The following is a 19,229-nucleotide window of genomic DNA, read 5'->3' on the forward strand; positions in this document are numbered from 1 at the left end:
AAATTAGTTTCATTTCCATAATTCTATCATGAAAAATAACGCTTCTTTTTTAAGTATCAAAAATATGAATGACATCCTTTAAAACTAGACATAAACCTTCTGCTAAACCTTGAGGTTCTATAAAATCTATATCATAAAAACCACTTCTTTGCCACTTGTGCATGAGAATAAAGGAATTGGTTTTATTCTCCATCATAAAAACCCACCTCCAAAAAGGTGACATAGAACCCTATGGCACAAGCTTCAAACCCACACACACAAGTAGATATGGAATCCAAAGATTTGATAAACCCACCTCCTATAACACCCCACACTTAAAGAAGCTGAAACACCAATGATCAAAGGATTTAGATGAGAATCCGACAAACGCCACAACGAATAGTTGATAAGTTAGCCAAGATTCTTGGTGCAATTGATGAAAGCAAATCCTCACTCTCACTCAAAGTAATACACGCCAAAGGCATGAAAAAGAATTTTGAAAATTTTGATTCAAAACTGCCTCTTATAAGTGTTTCTTATCCTTATATAGTAAGGAGAGAAAATAAAACCCTAAGACACTCTTCTTGACCGAACCACACACAAGACCCAAACCCAATCACACACTAAAATAACACATCAAACACATAAGTATTAAAACATAAGAAAAAAAATGGCCCAACACTCTAAAACTTAAAAGATAAAATATGGCCAGAATACAAGATCAAGCAAAGTCAAAATAAAATAAATGTTTAAATAATAAAATATAGCAAGCCCATCATAACAATGACGAATAAATTAGACAGCGCTATCCCCATTACACACCTCAAGCAAGGTGAGTAGCTTAGGTGTGTCTTCAAGCTTCGCGAGACATTTGCTAATGGCAAGCTCAGTCTACTTATTCTTGAATGTATAAGTTCATAGTTGCTTCAAGCTTCTTAGTTTTGCTCCTTGTCACCGGTCTACTAGGAAGCACCAATGAATCCTTGCTTTCTTGATTCTCATGTCATTGTGATTGTTGGTTCGTATCATTCCCTCCTTCCTCAAAAATATTTGTCCTCAAATTTGCAACATGGTAAAAAATAGACAACTCAGACACATTAAAGGTAGCACTAACCTCATACTCACCTGGCAAGTCTATTTTATAAGCATTGTTATTGATTCGCTCTAAGACTTAAAATGGACCATCACCACGAGCATCCAACTTATTCTTCCTCTGATTTGGAAATTGTTCCTTTCGAAAGTGCACCCAAACCCAATCACTAGGAATAAACACCCAAACCCAATCTACTAGATAGCTCATCTGGAAAGACATCAGTGAATTCCTGCATCATAGACATAAAACTAGAAGGCAAAGAAGAAAGGTTAATATCAGTGTCAGCAAAAAAAATCTCCTTATACCTTATAAGCAACACAGAATGCCCTAAAGAAATAGCACTCTTAACCTCTCTCGCTCTCACATAAAATGTCTGTTTTGCCCTCTCCTCTTGCATCTTTTCTCTCACCAATGGACCATTTATTGGTCTTGATTCTTTTCCAACCTCTTTACCCTCAGACTCACTCTTTTCTCTCATTTTTTCTGCAGAACTCAAGCTCTCACTCCCCTTTGTAGCTAAGGTCAAAGCCTCCCTCTCCCTCTCCAGCATCTTTATTTGATCAGCATATACCTCTTGAGGTGATAAAGGAGTGAGTATAACCTTCTTTCCTTCATAAGTGAAGGAGTATTTGTTATTGAACCCATCATGTAGCACTTTTCTATCATATTGCCACGGCCTACCCAATAACATATGGCTTGCCTGCATAGGTACCACATCACATAAGATCTCATCCTTGTACCTACCAAAAGAAAATGGTACAACCACCTGGCGTGTAACCGTAACCTCACCACAATCAATCAGCCATTGCAATCTGTATGGCTTGGAGTGTTTAATAGAAGCCAAGCCCAATTTCTCCACCATATACACACTAGCCACATTTGTGCAACTATCCCCATCAATAATGAGAGTACACACTTTTCCATTAACCAAACACCTAGTGTGAAATATTTTTTTCCGTTGTTCTAAGCTTTCTTCCTTAACCTACATATTTAAAGCACGTCTAGCAACAAGTATCTCACCATGTTCAGCAAGCAACACATTATCAAAAAATACATCTGAATCATCATAGTCATTATAAGCATCAATCAATTCAGTCATATCAGCATATATCTCATCATCACTATGATCAGAATTAGACACTACATCTCCATCAGCAGTTGCTATCATAACTCTCTTATTAGGACATTAAGATGAAATATGTCCTTTTCCCAAGCAATTTAAACATTTTATATCTCTACTAGGGTTAGAAGAGTTAGAATTACCTGACTGTTGCTTGTTATTCCCTTGAGAAGGTCCTTTGTTAGTGGAGGCTGAATCTTTGCCCCCTTGGATTAGGCTATTTTAATCTTTCTTTTCTCCACTTCTATAGCCTTGAAATCCACTACCACTATTTAAGGACTTGTTGTATGTGATTTTAAGATTATTTCTACCCTTGTGATGCCTTTCTATTTTCATTGCTTTATTAATCATATTCTCCAAGGTATTGTATTGGTATATGTCAAGTTCTTCAGCAATGTAGAGGTCAAGACCACTTGGAAACTTGGACATCAACGTTTGCTCATCCTCTTCAATATGAGCCCAAGTCATTATCATCTCCATCTCCTTGTGGTATTGTTCCACACTCTTCCCTTCTTGCACCAGTCTTGCCAACCTGTTGTACAAATCCCTATAATAGTGTGAAGGAATGAATCTCTAGCGCATCAATTCTTTCAAGTATTCCCATGGTGGAACTGCCCTTAAGCCCTTATTCCTCCTAGTGATTTCAATTGATCCCACCAGAAAGAGATATAACCCGTGAACTCAACGGCGGCAATATGAGACTTCTTCTCCTCAGTATAGTTATACACTCAAATATCTGCTCAGCTTTTCTCTCCCATTCAATGTATTCTTCAGCATTGTTATTCCCTTTAAATTCAGAAACTTTCATTTTTATGGAGCTCAAGTCACCGTCAATTGTGTTGGTTTGGTATGTCTCAGTCTCATCATCATTTCTGCCAGGTCTAGCATCTCCACCTCTATTCCACCCAACGCCAGTTCTATTACCTCTATGAACTTCACCTCTTCCCCTTCCTTGTCCGACATTATCTTCTGTATCATCAAATTCACCTCAGACTTGAGGTTCTCGGACTTGTGGTCTATCGGGGTTAAGAATTCAATGAGCCATTCTTGTAGAAGTGGAAGCCCGTGAGACTTTCAAATTCTCCACAGCTTTAGTCATACTCTCAATAGCTCTATTGAGCCTTTGTAACTCACCACTGAATGACTTCTTAAAGAGTTTATAATCGTTACCCATGTTTGATTCACTTTCATCAGTACTATCCACCACATTCTTGTCTTTACTCATCCTACCTTAAATTAACAAAGAACAAAGAGAACTAGCAAATATGGTGTTAGAAATGAAAGCACTCAAGTGTTTGCACTCTTACCACTCTTTTGCTGATTCTTTAATTGCACTTTACAATTTAAGGTCAACCAACCAACCACAAGGTGCATTTAAAGAAACAAAGAAGAAAACACAAAGAAAGAAGGAATGCATGCAAAAATTAGAAAGAAGACACTGATAATTTGGAAAGTAACACACGAACAAAGTTTTGTGCTATTTGAAAATTATCACCTAGAGTATAGACACAAGCAAACAATACTCTAGCAATGTCATGGAAGCAAAAGCAAGCCTAGACTGAAAAAAACAAAAACTTAGAATTCAAATGAAAATGAATCTGGATAAAAGTTTGAATTTAATTCACTTCAAAGCAAATTAGATATGGATCTATCTAAATCAACCTAAAAAGGCAAGTATCAAAACCCCACAAATAGAATAAAAAAAATTAAATTTCACTCAATTCAGCATCATGTATGAATTTTCTAGTCTTAAAAGAAGGATTTGATATCAAATCAATTTAGATGCAATTGCCTTAAATGTGCACTTTAAGAAATAGGCAGAATTTCTTGTCTTCTAATCCAGATTCAATCCAATTTAAAATTTAAAATTGATTCACTTAAATTACAATAATCAATTGAGGTAGGTAAGGCAATATAGATGAAATAGGAAGAATATCACAATTTTAGCCACATCAAGATAAATAAGGCAAAGACGTTTTTTTTCTGGATTTTGAATTTTTCTTCCAAAAGAGATTAGGTAATGATTCATAATCAAGAAGGTGCAGCTATGGACACACAAACTTCACCGAAATCAACAAAAAAGGAAAGAAAAACTCAAAAACCCTAGAACTTAAGATAAATCAGAATTTATCTCACTTTGGCTCTGATACCAACTGACGTGGAACCCTATGGTAGAAGCCTCAAACCCACATGCACAAGTAGATATGGAATCAAAAAATTTGATAAACCCACCTCCTATGGCACCTCACACTTAGAGAAGCTGAAATACCAATGATCGAAGAATTTAAATGAGAATCCGACAAACGCCACAATAAATAGTTGATAAGTTAGCCAAGATTATTGGTGCAATTGATGAAAGCAAATCCTTACTCTCACTCAAAGCAATACATGCCAAAGGCATGAAAAAATACAAGACCAAAACATGGCCCAACACTCTAAAACTTAAAAGATAAAATATGGCCAGAATACAAGTCCAAGCAAAGCCAAAATAAAACAAGTGTTTAAATAATAAAACATAGCAAGTCCATCATAACAATACTGAATAAATTAGACAGCGCTATCTCCATTACACACCTCAAGTAAGGTGAGTAGTTTAGGTGTGTCTTCAAGCTTCACGATACATTTGCCAATGGCAAGCTCAGTCAATTTTTGTGTTACTTGTTCTTGAATGTGTAAGTTTATAGCTGCTTCAAGCTTCTTAGCTTTGTTCATTGTTACTGGTCCACTAGGAAGCACCAATGGATCCTTGCTTCCTTGATTCTCATGTGATTGTACTTGCTGGTTAGTATCAAAAAGGACTCACAAATTGCTTTTAGGTTATAAATCATCAGTTGAGATTCCCACACTCTAACAATTCCATGATAAAGTTCTTATTAGTGGGAATGGAGACTTTTTGGGCTAGTTGCCTGTTTTAGAATGATAATCTTTCATGTTAACTTTTGTTGTTGGAGCATCTTTTACTTCTTCCATAATGGATAGACTCTTTTGATCTTCAAATTTGGTTTTATCTTTGCCCTCTGATAGTTTTGAAATTCACTACTTTGTGTTTGCCATTTTTTCACTTTTAGCCATCCTTTTTCAATGCCTTTTTGGACTTGAAGTATCTTTCAACTTTGTCTCTCACTGATTTCCTCATATTTTACTAGATGACTCTTCTAGGGAACAAAAAGAGTAGAAGAAATCATCATTAACTGATCTAGAAACAACATCTACGTAGGGCCCATTAATGATTTAGGAATTTAGAAGGCTAATATAAGAAGGTAAAGATGTGTCTCCATGCAGGGCAAGGCTTTCGTTTTATTTTTGCATGGCTAGCGGTGCTTCTCCCTCCTTACTACTGGCTATGCATGTACAATTTTGGCATGGTGTTGGCTAGATCTCAGCTTATTTTGCAAGGGTTTTAGATGATCTGGTGGTGGTTTTTTTTGTGGTTGTAGGAGTGTCTTCTCTCTTGTTTGAGGTTACTGGAGATCCAGGAGCCATGGTTATAAGACACTGTTAGGAAATTTAGAGATTTACTGCAATCCAAATTACGCAGCGGAAAAATAAAAATCTATAATTTTCTTCCCAGAATCCGAGTGCTTCATTTATTTCAAAGGAAGTCTATGAGACTAACTTATTAATCTCGTCAAGAAGATACAATGCCAGACTGATGGTGTTGCTTTTTTAAACGAAAACTCTCAATGGTATCCACACGAACGTCTATTATCCTTCTAGAGTGCTAGCTCTCTTGAGATGGATAATCTATCCACTCCCAATCTGCAACTAGAAAAGATTTCTCTAAAAAAAACAAAAAAAAAAACCCTTTTCTTCCACTTCGCAGAAGAGGTTTTATATGTTTTTTTTAGTCTTTTATTTTTCCACACTTCTTTTCGTAAAAGAGTTGTGTTCAAAACCTACTATCACAATCTCGCAAATACTCAAATATCTTATGTGATAGAGTCCTTTATCTATAACAATTACATATAGACTGCAGATCCTTTTAAATATTATTATCTCATAATAATAATTAATATTAATAATAATAACATCTTTATTATTCTTAATTATACTAATGGGCTTTTAGCCCATTAATATGATATAGCACATCAACAACGTTCTTTTGTGTGTGACCCAATAGGTTCACATTAATTGGCAATAAGTCCAGTCCCACAGAGCCCATAAATCATAAGTGGCCTCTAGCAAGACATTATGACTACCCAATTAATATGAGGATCGATAGTCCGATAAAGTCTCTTAAATAGAACATGTATTAATCCCTTTGTCACACGATATCTAATTTGAATATAAGTCATGGTCAATATCAAACTTATAATGTTCAAACTTATGATTTCTCGATCTCTAAGTATTTATCACACTATCAATTCATTTGAGCACGGCCATGCATTTCTCAGTCTCACTTATCGAGGGGCCCAGAAGATATCTCTCTCAAAGAGAGGGACAAATTCTATCTTGATTGTTCAATATCCTCTACATAATTTCTATTATGCTCAATCATAACCTTTATGATTGTCCGATTAAAGACAATGTTTGGTTATGTCAAAACATAACGGTCCTTATGTTGGAAACTATGACAATCTCAAGTCAAAGGATTAAGACATAACTACTTTGAGATCCACTTATGACAATAACCCATGTAGTGATCTCAGTGCGAGTCCATCCAATACTTTGTTCTCTAACAAGTATCTATGATTATTGAATTATATCAATATATACATAATCATCTTATGATTATCAATCAATAACTATACTAGTTATATTTTATTATTATCAACATAAAATAATAAGTAACCAGGGATGTTAATCATTATTATGTAATATGCAAACAAATAATAATGATAATAAAAACCTCTTTTATTAATAACCAAAACGACATACAAATAGGTCCAAGATAATGGTCTAGGGCAAATACACTAACAATCTCCCACTTGCACTAGGCCTAATCATATAAGTGTCTAATACCCATAGACCCAGTGTGCTGATCATGCTTGACTTGTGAGAGAGGCTTAGTCAGTGGATCTGCAATGTTGTCATTTGTGTCTACTTTGCATATTTTGATATCTCCTCTATTAATGATCTCTCGAATAAGGTGATATTGCCTGATTATATGTTTAGGTCTCTGATGAGATATGGGCTCCTTTGCCTGTGCTATGGCACTGTCACAATAAAGGTCCATAGGATTTGCAATGTTGGGAACTGCTCCCAACTCTGAGATGAATTTCTTTAACCAGACTGCCTCCTTAGCTGCATCTGATGCTACTATATACTCAGCTTCGGTTGTAGAATCTGCTACAGTGCTCTGCTTGAAACTTTTCCAGCTAATAGCTCCACTATTTAAAGTGAATACAAATCCTGACTGTGATCTGAAGTCATCTATGTTGATTTGGAAACTAGCATCTGTGTAACCATTTACAACTAGCTCATCTTCTAAACCTCCATAAACTAGGAATGCATCCTTAGTCCTTCTAAGGTACTTTAGGATATTCTTAACAGCTGTCCAGTGACTTTCACCGGGATCTGCCTGATATCTGCTCGTTGTGCTCAAGGCATATGAGACGTCTAGTCTAGTACATAACATGACATACATGATAGATCCAATAGCAGAAGCTTAAGGGATCTTATTCATCCATTCTCGCTCATCAGATGTCATAGGACATTGATTCTTGCTGAGATGAATATCATGAGACATGGGCAAGAATCCTCTTTTGGAATCTTGCATGCTGAACCTTTTCAGCACTTTGTCAATATAAGTACTTTGACTTAGACTGATTATCCTCTTGGATCTATCCCTATAGATCTTAACACCAAGGATATATGCAGCCTCACCTAAGTCATTCATTGAAAAAGAATTCCCTAACCAAGTCTTAACCTTTTGCAAAGTAGGGATATCATTTCTAATGAGTAATATATCATTCACATATAGGACTAGAAACACAACCGCACTCCCACTAACCATCTTGTAAACACAAGGATCATCTTTATTTTTGATGAATCCAAAGTCCCTGACTGTCTCATCAAAACGAAGATTCCAGCTCTGAGAGGCTTGCTTCAATCCATAAATGGATCTTTAAAGCTTGCAAATCTTTCCATAATTCTCAGGGATTACAAAACCCTCAGGTTGTGTCATGTAAACATTCTCGAGCAAGTTTCCATTAAGGAAAGCTGTTTTGATATCCATTTGCCATATCTCGTAATCATAGTATGCAGCAATGGCAATGAGAATTCTAACCGACTTAAGCATTGCAACTGGCGAAAAGGTCTCATCATAGTCTATACCATGAGTTTGTTTGAAACCTTTTGCAACAAGCCTTGCTTTGTAGGTATGCACATTTCCATCCATGTCAGTTTTCTTCTTAAAAACCCATGTAACAACCCGAAAATCGGACCGCTACCGGCGCTAGGATCCAGATCGGCTTAAGGCCGCCGGGACCCGTAGCAAGCCAAACATTCATCCTGTAAACCTGTTTAATCCCATACATGATCAACAATTACATGAAAATTTAAAACTTTCTCATTTAGTCATTCATTCATTCATTCATTCATTTATTCATTCATTCATTCTTTCACCAAGCTTAACCTGTGCATGCACAAATCACAATATAAAACCTCGCACCGGAGTCCTAATCAAATACTCCAATGGGGTAACATAACATACATTAAGCTTGATTTACAATAATCATCATTAAACATTTAAGATCATGTACTAGAAAGGGATTAACATAATACTATGGTCAAGCACAACTCTAGACCTCCATAAGCATCATTACATTACATTTTTATACTATACTTTTACATTACATCATATTCATGTCCACATCTAGCTATTACATAAAACGTGACTCTACTCCTGCTGACCTCCTGGTCTACCCTGTACCTGCAATCTGGGGGTTAAGGGAGAGGGGTGAGCTATAAAGCCCAGTGAGCAGAATAAATAAACATTCAATTTAAATTTCATGCTTTCATGAAATGCAACACATCACAAACCAATCACATCAAGGATGGTATTGTCACCAATAGTCCTCTACATTCCAAGGTGCTGAGACGTAGAATGGGTCAACCGGTCTTTCTCTTACATAGTGCCGAGACGTAGAATGGGTCAACCGGACTTCCATACCATACCATACCGTACCATATTACATCGTATCATATTGAGGACTAAGGATCATCCAACATCCATCCACATCATCATCAAATTATGCAATGCAACATATTCGTGAATTCTAATGCAAATAACCTAGAATATCACATGGCATTCGTGATGCATGAACATGCTCAAATCTATATTTATTTGCTTTAAAACATAAGTGTTTATTCTACTCACCTCAGGTTAGCTCTGACAAAACATTGAAGCAGCTGTCTCACTGCTGGGGTCCTCGGTTCCTCGGGTCTGAACCTACACAGGTGGACTCAAATGAGGGACCAAACATCCATGAACATGACTCTAAAATACTCCCCAAAAACCCCCTAAAACACCTTAAAACAATCACATAAATCATGCAAAGGAAGGCTGAACAGGGCACTTTCGGCGGCAGGTTCGGCGGCCGAAAGTCCCTCTAGAGCCGAAAGTCTTGCACCTTCGGCGGCACTTTCGGCGGCCGAAGGTTCCCTCCAGAGACGAAACTCATGCATGTTTGGCGGTAGGTTCGGCGGCCGAAAGTCCCTTCCAGAGCCGAAAGTCTTGCACCTTCGGCGGCACTTTCGGCGGCCGAAGGTTCCCTCCAGAGACGAAACTCATGCATGTTTGGCGGCACCTTCGGCGGCCGAAACTCCCTTCCAGAGCCGAAAGTCCACTTTCGGGGGCAGGGTTTGGCAGCCACCTTCGGCGGCACTTTCGGCGGCCGAAGGTTCCCTCCAGAGACGAAACTCATGCATGTTTGGCGGCACCTTCGGCGGCCGAAACTCCCTTCCAGAGCCGAAAGTCCACTTTCGGGGGCAGGGTTTGGCAGCCAAAAGTTGGCCTCCACAGGCAGGTTCGGCGGCCGAAAGTCCCTTCGGCTGTCGAACCTGAGTTCTCCCAAAGGGGCAGAAACTCAGCTCCAACATGCACAAAAGCCTCCCAACTCATTCAACATGCATTTACTTAGTCTACAACATGCAAACTCAAGCCAACAAGCACATAGGGGTCTCAAACTAACTTAAACCCCAACCAAAACACATCAAACAACCCACATTGCTCAAAAACATAACATAAACCCATAAACTTCAACAATAACCTAACAAGCATTTCTACCCCACAAAACTCATAAAAATTGTTTAAAACATACTAGAATGGCAGGATCGAAGCTTACCTCTTGAAGATCTAGAGGAGAAATGATCCTAACTTGGAGATGGAGGAGATCTCAACTCTTTGGTCTCCAAGCTCCAAAACTTGCTCTTTTGCTCAAATATCTTCAAATCAAGATAAAACTCGTTAAAACTCTAAAGATCGGAGGAAAAACATTAAAAACGAACCATGGGAGAGCAGGGATTCACCGTGGCCGAACATGAGGTTCGGCGGCCGAACCTTTGAAACTTTCGAAAGCCTAACTTGCCCCCCTAAACTATCCAATGTTCGGCGGCCGAACTTGAGGTTTGGCGGCCGAACCTGGAAATGCCTCCTTGGTCTTTTTCATTCAAAACTCAATTTCTTTCTTACTTAAAATCATAAAATACATTAAAACATTTTATAAAAACATGATTTTACCCTTCTAGAGGTTTTCGACATCCGAGATTCCACCAGACGGTAGAAATTCCGATACCGGAGTCTAGCTGGGTATTACATTCTTCCCCCCTTAAGAACATTCGTCCCCGAATGTTCACCAAACAAACATGGCATGGCATAAAACATAAACATTCACATAAAACACATAACACTTACTTTAAAAGAGATGAGGATATTGCTGGAGCATTGACTCCCGTGTCTCCCAGGTACACTCCTCAATGTTGTGGTGATTCCAAAGGACTTTCACCATCGGGATTTCCTTGTTTCTCAACTTTCTAATCTGGGTGTCTATGATCCGCACTGGCTGCTCAACATAGGTGAGATCTTCTTGGATCTCCACATCAGGCTCATTAAGAACCTTGCTCGGATCTGACACGAACTTTCTTAACATGGAAACATGGAAAATCGGATGGATTCTCTCCATAGAAGCAGGTAAGTCCAACTTATACGATACATTCCCGATCTTTTGCAAGATTTCAAAGGGTCCAATGTACCGTGGAGCTAGCTTACCTTTCTTCCCGAACCGAATCACCCCTTTTATTGGAGACATCTTGAGCAATACCAAAACCCCCTCCTGAAACTCTACTTGCCTTCTGCGGATATCTGCATAACTCTTTTGCCTGCTCACAGCTGTCTTGATCCTTTCTCTGATTATGGGTGCCACTCTGCTGGTGATCTCTACTAGCTCAGGACCTGCCAAGGCCCTTTCTCCAACTTCTTCCCAACAGATAGGCGACCTGCACTTCCTTCCATATAAAGCTTCATATGGAGCCATCCCGATGCTAGCATGATGGCTGTTATTGTAGGCAAACTCCACCAAAGGTAGATGCTGCCTCCAAGAACTACCAAAATCCAGCACACACATTCTGAGCATATCCTCTATTGTCTGGATGGTCCTCTCTGACTGTCCGTCCGTCTGAGGATGGAAAGCAGTGCTAAAATCCAACCTGGTACCCATAGCGTTCTGCAGACTCCGCCAAAACCTGGAGGTGAACCGGGGCCCTCTATCAGACACTATTGAAACAGGAACCCCATACAGCCTGACAACCTCATCTATATACACCTGCACCAACTTGTCCACATAATAGCCACTCCTGACAGGGATGAAGTGAGCAGATTTGGTCAGTCTGTCCACAATTACCCATATGGAGTCCAATCTGTTGGACACCGCCGGTAGCCCCACCACGAAGTTCATAGCTATATTCTCCCATTTCCACTCTGGAATAGGTAGTGGGTTAAGCATTCCAGCCGGCTTCTGATGTTCCAGCTTCACCCTCTAACATATTTCGCAGGCTGACACAAACTGTGCCACTTCTCTCTTCATAACTGGCCACCAATACACTCTCTTCAGATCTTGATACATTTTGGTGGCTCCAGGGTGAACATTGTATCTGGCATTATGAGCTTCCCTCATAATGTCTCCCTTCAGTCCCTCGTCATCTGGTACACACAATCTATTCCCATAGCGGAGGATCCCCTTACTGTCAAATCTAAACTCTTCGTTCTTGCCTGACTGAACAGTCCTGGCAATCTTTACTAACTCTGGGTCCTCGTGCTGTTTCTGAGCCACCTGCTCCAGAAACATGGGTGCCACTCTCATCTGGGCTATCAAAGCACCTGTACCAGATAACTCCAACTGTAGACCTTCATTAATGAGCTCGAAGAACTCCCTCACTACTGGCCTCCTCTCTACTGAAATATGGGACAAACTGCCAAGTGATTTCGGGCTTAAGGCATCTGCCACAACATTCGCCTTACCCGGATGGTAGTGGATCTTGCAATCATAGTCACTGAGCAGTTCTACCCATCTTCTCTGCCTCAAATTCAGCTCTCTCTGACTCAGGATGTACTACAGGCTTTTATGATCTGTGAAGATCTCACATTTTACCCCATAAAGGTAATGGCTCCACATCTTGAGTGCAAAGATTACCGCTGCCATCTCTAGGTCATGTGTAGGGTAATTCAACTCGTGCTTCTTCAGCTGCCTAGAAGCATAAGCAATCACCCTTTCATTCTGCATCAGCACACAACCCAGTCCCACACGGGACGCATCACAGTACACTGAGAAGTCTTCATTACTAGTTGGCAGAGCTAACACTGGTGCTGAAGTCAATCTCTTCTTGAGCTCCTCAAAGCTTTCTTCACACTGGTCGGTCCACACAAACCTCTGGTTTTTCTTAGTCAGTCTGGTCATAGGAGCTGCAATCTTGGAGAAGTCCTGGACGAACCTCCTGTAGTAACCTGCCAAACCCAAGAAGCTCTTGATCTCTATCACTGTAGTGGGTCTAGGCCAGTTAGCTACAGCTTTCACTTTCTTGGGGTCTACCTCGATTCCATTTTCTGACACAACGTGCCCCAAGAATGAAATGCTCCTCAGCCAGAACTCACACTTGGAGAACTTGGCATACAAGCCATGTTCCCTCAAGGTCTGCAGAACTAACCTCAGATGATGGGCATGCTCCTCTGCATTCCTGGAATACACTAAGATATCATCTATGAAGACAATAACAAAGTGATCCAGGTATTGACTGAAAACTCTATTCATGAGGTCCATGAATGCTACAGGGGCATTGATTAACCCGAACGGCATCACAAGGAACTCATAGTGCCCATATCTGGTCCTGAATGCTGTCTTCGGCACATCCTCTTCTCTTATCCTCAGCTGATGATACCCCGATCTCAGATCTATTTTGGAGAAACAACCTGCTCCTGCTAGCTGGTCGAATAGATCGTCGATCCTTGGCAACGGGTACTTATTCTTGGTAGTGACCTTGTTCAACTGCCTGTAGTCGATACAAAGTCTGAGAGATCCATCCTTCTTTTTCACAAATAGCACTGGAGCACCCCAAGGTGAGGTACTCGGTCGGATGAAGCCTCTATCTACCAACTCTTGCAACTGTTCCTTAAGCTCCTCCAATTTTGCTGGTGCCATCCTGTAGGGAGGGATAGAGATCGGTCTGGTTCCAGGCATCAATTCAATTTCGAACTCTATTTCCCTAGCAGGTGGTAAACCTGGCAGCTCGTCTGGGAAAACGTCTGAAAACTCACTAACCATGGGCACTGAGGCGGGCTCTCTGACATGACTATCCAGCTCTCTCACATGAGCTAGGAAACCCTGACAACCCCTCCTGAGTAGCCTACTAGCCTGTAGGGCTGATATCAAACCTCTAGGTGTACTCCCCCTGTCTCCTCTGAAGACAACCTCTGACCCATCCTGACATATGAACTTGACTACCTTGTCCCTGTAGTCCAAGGTAGCACCATGGGTAGATAGCCAATCCATCCCTAGAATGACGTCAAAATCTGTCAAATCTAGAACCACAAGGTCGGCTGAAAGGCATCTTCCCTCAACAAAAACTGGACTATACTGGCATACTGACTCTGCCACTGATGGGTCGCACTTGGGTCCACTAACCCATAGGGGACACTCTAACCTAGAGACCATCAATTCCAACCTCTCGACGGCCCTCGGAGCAATGAAAGAATGAGATGCACCAGGGTCCATTAAGGCATAAACATCTGAACAACCAATGATGAGATTACCTGACACCACGGTGTTTGATGCATTTGCCTCCTGTTGTGTCATTGTGAAGATCCGTGCCGGGGTTGATGGACCTTCACCTTTGAAACCCGCGGAAGAAGAGGCTGCCCCTCTCCCTCTGCCTCTGCCACTAGCCTGAGTCGCGGCTGGAGCTGCTGGCTGAGCCACACTACCAGAAGCTGTCTGCTGAGACTGTGCCATAAAAGCTGTTCTAGGACACTCCCGAGCCATGTGTCCCTCCTGCCCACATCTGAAGCAGGCTGTCGTCCCAACCAGACATACACCCTTGTGCGGCTTCCCACACTTCCTACATACTGCATTATCTGCACCTGAGCTCGAGCCATTTCCCAATCCCAGACCTGACTTGATCTTGCTCCAGAACTTGTTCTTCTTTGGCTTCCTGGTGGTGTTGCCCCACCTCTTACTGTCTGAACTCAAAGAGGAAGGGTCTAACTTTCCCCCACCTGGGGTCTTGGAACCAGAAGGCTGTGCCACTGACTGCTTGACTTTCCCTTCGATGATTGCACTAGCCTCCATCCTCCGAGCCATATCCACTATGGCATGGAAACTCTCCCTCTCTGCTGACTGAATCAAGGAGGAATACCTAGAATGGAGCCTCATGATATACCTCCTTGACTTCTTCTGATCCGTATCCAGATTCTACCCGGCAAACGGCAACAGCTCCAAAAACCTGTCTGTATACTCATCCACACTCATCTCATCTGACTGCCTCAACTGCTCAAATTCAATCATCTTCAACTCCCTTGAACTATCAGGGAAAGCCCATCCTGCAAACTCATTTGCAAACTCCTCCCATGATAGGCTGTCCAATCTCAGGTTCACATAGTTTTTAAACCACTCACGGGCCTTCTTGCATTTTAGTGTGAACCCAGCCATCTGAATGGCTCTACTATCATCAGCTCCTATCTCATCTGTAATCGTTCTGACCCTCTTAAGATACACAAACGGGTCATCACCGGTTTCATACTGGGGAGCACCCAGCTTCATGTAGTCGGTCATCTTGACCTTGCTCCCTCCAGATGAGCTAGGTTTAGGCATTTGGGCTTCTGGGACAGTAGGTGCTGCTAGTGGTGGAGGAGGTGCAGCATCCCTTGGGGTAGGGTTTGCTGTACCTAGGTAGAAGGACGGGGGTGGGTACATAGGGTACTGTGGGTATGGTGGGTAGAAAGGTGGGTATGGCATGTGGGAGTGGTAAGGGCTAAAGCTGGGGTAATCTGTAACGACCCCAAAATGGACCGTCACCGGCACTAGGATTCAGGTCGGCTTAAGGCCGCCAGAACCCGTAGCAAGCCTGCTATACTCTCTGTGTACCTGTAAAAAGCATACATGATCATACATTTTCTGTGAAAAAATAAAAACTCTTTTCTCTGTACCAAGGCTTAACCTGTGCATGCACTATCTCTGTACTCTGTATTCTGTACTCTGTACTCTGTACCCCTGACTAGAGCTTGCTCTAGATGGGCTAACTCATACCTGTTAAGCCTGGTTTTTCACATACAGTAAAACATATATACAGATCATGTTATAACAAACAGCACTAAGTCAAGCACATTGCTAACTTTATACATAACTATTACATTTCTCTCATGGTACATGTCCACTCTACACTAGTACAATTCTCTTTACTCTTTACTCTTTTGGCACTCTGCTGATCTCCTCTCTACCCTGTACACTGAACCTGCAAAACTGGGGTTAAGGGAGTGGGATGAGCTCTATAGCCCAGTGAGTAGAACAGTAAAACATCTCAGTAAAACATGATCTCATGGAATGCGTCATAACACAGTCAATCCACATCAAGAGTAAACCTGTCACCACATAGTCCCAGTAACTCTGTGCCAGGGCGTAGAATCGAGCACCTGGTCTTCCTGTCATATATGTATATGTGTATATAACACCTCTGTACTTACTATTGCCAGGGCGTAGTCAAAGGCTCCTAGTCTTTACTATAACTGCCAGGGCGTAGTCAAAGGCTCCTGGTCTTTACTATACCTGCCAGGGCGTAGTCAAAGGCTCCTGGACTTCCTGTCTGAGACTATTGGATCATTCAGCATTCACCCACATCAACAAGTTACTATGCAATGCAACATATTCGTGGATACTAATGCAATCAACCTATGGCATAATCATGATGCATGAGATATGCTAAATCATTCCATTGTGCAATTAAAAGAGTAAAGGTTAGTTCCACTCACCTCTAGCTATCTGGACTGACTGACTCTGCAGGCTCTGAAAACTCTGGAGCAGAACTCACTGCTGCTCTCTCTGGTTCCTCTGGTCTGTACCTATACAGATGGACTCAAATGAGGGACCAAACTAGCTTATGCACAACACTATGAAACTCCCCAAGAATCCCCTTAAACTCACTCAAACATCCATGCAAAACATGCAAAGGAAAGCTGGACAGAACACTTTCGGCGGCAGGTTCGACGGCTGAAAGTCCTCTCCAGAGACGAAACTCAAGCACCTTCGGCGGCCGAACTTCCACTTTCGGCTGCCGAACCCTTTCGGGGGCAAGTTTCGGAGGCTGAAAGGCACACCAGAGACAAAAGTCTCTAACCTTCGGCGGCCGAACTTCCCTCCAGAGCCGAAAGTCCAAAAGCTCGGGGGCAAGTTTGGGCAGCCGAAGCCACCTCCTCTCTTCTCCTCAGGGGTTCGGCGGCCGAATGTACCTTCGGCTGCCGAACCTGAGTTCATCAGCAGGGCAGAAACTTGCCCTGCCTCTCGCCAAATGCACCAAACTCCTCTCAAGCTCAACCACCTCACTTCCTGAACTTGCATACACTCATGTATATGCTCAAAGGGGTCAAAAACACCTAAACACCCCAAACACACAACACAAACAACACAGAAACAAGCTTTATGCACAAAATCATCAAAACCTCACAAATAACCCTATTCATGCAACTCTCTCCACAAACCCCATAAAACCTTCAGAAAACATAAAAACAAGCTCAGGATCTTCACTTACCTCGTGAAAACAAGTAGATGAAGGATCCTAACGTGGAGTTTTGGAGCAACTTCCCTTCACACTCTCCAAACTTCACAACTTTGAGTTTTTAGCTTAAAATCTTCAAAAGATCATAAAAACTAATCAAATCTTTGCATGATTTCATGAAAACATAAAAGAATACTCACAAAGGACAGAGTTTCACCTCAGCAAGTGAAAGAAACGGTGCTCTTACCACTTCAACCGACTGAGGGCCATTTATAGGTGGCTGGCTAGACCACCTTCGGCGGCCACACGTGAAACCGAAAGCCATGCATGTTCGGCGGCCGAACCTCAACTTCGGCGGCCGAACCTGGCTTTTCTGCCTTGGTTCATTTTACTCAAAAACTCATTTCCTTATGCGTAAAACTTAATGAACATATCAAAACATGGTAGAAAAACATAAAGCGAACCCGTCTAGAGACTTCCGACATCCTGGACTCCACCGGAAAGTAGACTTCTGATGCCGGACTCCAGCCGGGTATTACATTCTCCCCCCCTTAAGAACATTCATCCTCGAATGTGCCAAAACAAACAAGAAACACATAAAACAAGGAGGAAACTAACCTCAAAATAAATATGGATACTGCTGGAGCATAGACTCTCGCGTCTCCCACGTGCACTCTTCTAGATTATGATGGTTCCACAGAACTTTTACCATTGGGATCTCTTTGTTCCTTAGCTGTCTGATCTGTGTGTCCAAAATCCGCACTGGCTGCTCTATATAGGTGAGATCTGTAAGAATCTCCACCTCAGGCTCACTCAGAACCTGATTCGGATCTGACACAAACTGACGTAGCATAGAAACATGAAATACCGGGTGAATTCTCTTTATAGAAGCAGGTAAATCCAGCTTATACGACATATTTTCGATCCTCTGCAAAATCTCAAAGGGTCCAATGTATCGTGGGGCTAACTTACCCTTCTTCCCAAAACGAATCACTCCTTTCATTGGAGACACTTTAAGCAATACCCAATTACCTTCCTGGAACTCTAACTGTTTTCTGCGAACGTCTGCATAACTTTTCTGTCTGCTCTGAGCTGTTCTAATTCTCTCTCTGATCATGGGCACCACTCTACTGGTAATCTCTACTAACTCTGGCCCTGCAAGAGCCTTCTCTCCTATCTCTTCCCAGCAGACAGGGGATCTGCACTTCCTCCCATACAAAGCTTCATAAGGAGCCATCCCTATGCTAGCATGATGGCTGTTATTGTAGGCAAACTCCACCAAAGGTAGATGCTGCCTCTAAGAACTGCCAAAGTCTAACACACACAGTCGAAGCATATCCTCTATGGTCTAGATGGTCCTCTCTGACTGTCCATCAGTCTGTGGGTGGAAAGCAGTGCTAAAATCCAATCTTGTGCCCATCGCACTCTGCAGACTTCGCCAAAATCTGGAGGTGAACTGAGGTCCTCTGTCTGAAACTATAGACACTAGAACTCCATGTAATCTCACGATCTCATCCAGATAGACCTGTGCCAACTTATCCACAGAATAGTTACTCCGTACTAGAAGAAAATGAGCAGATTTCGTGAGTCTGTCCACAATCACCCATATAGAGTCTATCCTGTTGGACGCTGCTGGTAAACCCACTACAAAATCCATGGCTATGTTCTCCCATTTCCACTCTGGAATCGGCAATGGGTTAAGCATTCCGGCTGGTTTCTGATGCTCTAGTTTCACCCGCTGGCAAACTTCACAGGCTGTCACAAACTGCGCCACGTCTTTCTTCATGGCTGGCCACCAATAGACCCTTTTCAGATCCTGGTACATCTTGGTGGCTCCTG

This window comes from Manihot esculenta, chromosome 17 (assembly GCF_001659605.2).
Source record: "Manihot esculenta cultivar AM560-2 chromosome 17, M.esculenta_v8, whole genome shotgun sequence".
NCBI lineage: Eukaryota > Viridiplantae > Streptophyta > Magnoliopsida > Malpighiales > Euphorbiaceae > Manihot > Manihot esculenta.